Here is a 2,916-nt window from a genome sequence, read left to right on the forward strand (position 1 = left end):
CAGTGTTTTTTTTTTTTTTTTTTTTTTAAAAAAAAAAAAAAAAAAAAAAAAACCACAAAACAAAACAAAAAAAGCTTGTCGAATAGAGAAAAAATGTGAGTACCCTTTAGTGGAGAGCAGAGGCCTTAGGCCAGTGACTCCAAACTAAGGCCAACCTTGAGCCTGTAAAGGGAGGTCACCGAAGGCCCGTTTAGTTCTTCCTGGTGAGACTCTTTCCTAGGGGATCCGTAGGCAGATGCAGTTGGGGGTGGGATCTGATGCCCTTTCTGTGGTTGTGATTGTTATTGCCCTGGGGCTGTTTCTAGACACCCTCAAATAAAATCCAGATTTAGGTAAGAAGTGATTTTATTTGAATGCAGTATTGTAGCGATAGGAGGAAAACACCAAGTATAATATTTGCAAGCATCTCGAAGGTTAGGTCAAGTTTTGTTTCATAGGGAGGAGCAAGCTAGATTAGTAATAAAGTGGGAGAGAGAGGGCAGGATGGAGGGGGACAAAATCAGATGCTAGATTAGAGAATATTTGATCCTGAGGTCGGCCTGTTCTTAGGAGGGGTCATAAAGGCAGGTTGTGGTGCTTGCTCAGGCTACTGAAGGTGGGTTGAAGTTCAGGGGCCTGGAAGAAGGAAAGAAACGTAACCAAAGTGTGGGTTCACAGATATTTTGTTTCAATTGATCAGTGAAGATAAAACTGTTCAGCTAATTGTTCATGAAGCAAAGAATGGGAATTTGGAGAGTCTTGTGTCTGGCCTTATACATAGGTACACAGGGACGTCATCTAAGTTGTAATGGGAATGGTGTTATTTTGTAGTAGCCTGCTTCTCTAGATCACAGAAGATGGTGGTAGTGGTGGGGTTTCCTTTACCAGGAGTACAGAACTTAGGTAAAATTCAGCATGGTCAGCAGTTTGGTTTTCCAGAGTTGATTTAGTCAGAGAGTAATTTGTGCAAAATGAGAACATCTGTAAGAGTCAGACACCTTTGGGTTCTGTCTGCTAAAGAAAAGGTTTATGAATTTAAGAGTTTATTTGCGGCTGGGCGTGGTGGCTCATGCCTGTAATCCCAGCACTTTGGGAGGCCGAGAGGGGTGGATCACCTGAGGTCGGGAGTTTGAGACCAGCCTGGCCAGCATGATGAAACCCCATCTCTACTAAAAATACAAAAAATTAGCAAGGCATGGTAGCAGGTGCCTGTAATCCCAGCTACTGGGGAGGCTAAGGCAGGAGAATCGCTTGACCCTGGGAGGCGGAGGTTGCTGTGAGCCAAAATTGCCTCATTGCACTCTATCTAGCCTGGACAACAAGAGCAAAACTCTGTCTAAAAAAAAAAAAAATTGTGGAAGCTGTAAGGAATGTGCAAGCTCCTTGTGGGGAGTAAGCAAGAGCTTGATCTTTGAGCTAAAGTCTTTACTGGGGCAAGGCATTACCCAATCAGGTGTATCTCTTGGAGTTCTGAGCCACTCGGGCAGAGCAGCTTCACACTCATTTTCTTTACAGAATCTTGCTGCCATATAATTACAGTTTGCTGAAGCATTTAAGAATTTTATTCCATGATTTGAGTGTAAGAGTTTTATTGTCTTGGTTGAAAATCTGGTTGGATTGAGTCATAAGGTCTGAAGAAGCAAAGAGAATTCTGGAAATAAAATACTTATGCTTAGTTTAAATAATAATATAGGCCAGGCGCAGTGGCTCACGCCTGTAATCCCAGCACTTTGGGAGGCTGAGGCTGGTGGATCACGAGGTCAGGAGTTTGAGACCAGCCTGGCCAATATAGAGAAACCGCATCTTTACTAAAAATACAAAAAATTAGCTGGGCATGGTGGCGGGCGCCTGTAATCCCAGCTACTCGGGAGTCTGAGGCAGGAGAATCACTTGAACCTGGGAGGCGGGGTTGCAGTGAGCCGAGATCGCACCACTGCACTGCAGCCTGAGCGACAGTGCGATTTGAAAATCAAATTTTCAAAGACCAACAAACTGAAAATCCTACAGACTCATACAGGGAATAAAATTACAAAGTGCTAAAGGAAACTGGAGTTAAAGTGCTGCAATATTCAACAGAAAAAGGAATCCAAAGGAAAGAAACACAAACATCGAATCAGCTCAGATAAGCAGCCTGCTTCTCCACAATTCAGAAGAAACACCAGCATCCAGAAGGTTAAACACATACCAAAGCTTGGAGTCCACACCCTCTCCCTATCGGGGTATAGTCCCTAGAGTGGAATAGTCCCTGGTGACAGCGAGCAGGGACACCTGAGCAGCCACAGGAGTGAACTCTGGGAGCAGAGAATGCCTCTTCCTACCGTTCTCGTGACGAAATTGTCAGCTGGATTCAGATGAAGGTTCTGACACAAATGAACTCCCAAAGTCATTAACACTCATGTCCAGGAGACAGAACTTGTAACGTTTACAGACTTTTGCAATATGGAAAAATTACCCCACAAGTGTACCCTATATTGTGAAAGCAAAACTCAAACCTAATGTCTAAAAGTAGACCCAAGGAAACTACAATTACAACCCTCCTGGTTCCCCTAAAACTGCATGTGCTCTGTAGCTTTTCTCTGTATAAAGAGCTCCTTCCTTGGTGGGTGTGAGCAAGTAGGACACCTGCAGGGAAGGCAGGAAGACCCATCTGGGCTTTCAGTGACCTCCCTTTATAGGCTCAAGAGTGGTCTTAGCTTGGAGTCACTAGTCTCTGGTTGCTGCTCCCCAGTCATGTGGCTTTCAACCACTATTGATGTTTATTTTTTTGAGACAGGGTCTTCCTCTGTCACCCAGGCTGTAGCGCAGTGGTGAGATCATAGCTCACTGCAGCCTCGACCTCCGGGGCTTGGGCTGAAGTGAGCCTCCCACCTCAGCCCCCTGAGTAAGCGCAGGCCATCATGCAGTTTATTTTTGTATTTTTAGTAGAGTTGGGGATTT

The sequence above is a fragment of the Colobus angolensis genome, unplaced genomic scaffold, assembly GCF_000951035.1.
Source record: "Colobus angolensis palliatus isolate OR3802 unplaced genomic scaffold, Cang.pa_1.0 Scaffold39, whole genome shotgun sequence".
Classification (NCBI taxonomy): domain Eukaryota; kingdom Metazoa; phylum Chordata; class Mammalia; order Primates; family Cercopithecidae; genus Colobus; species Colobus angolensis.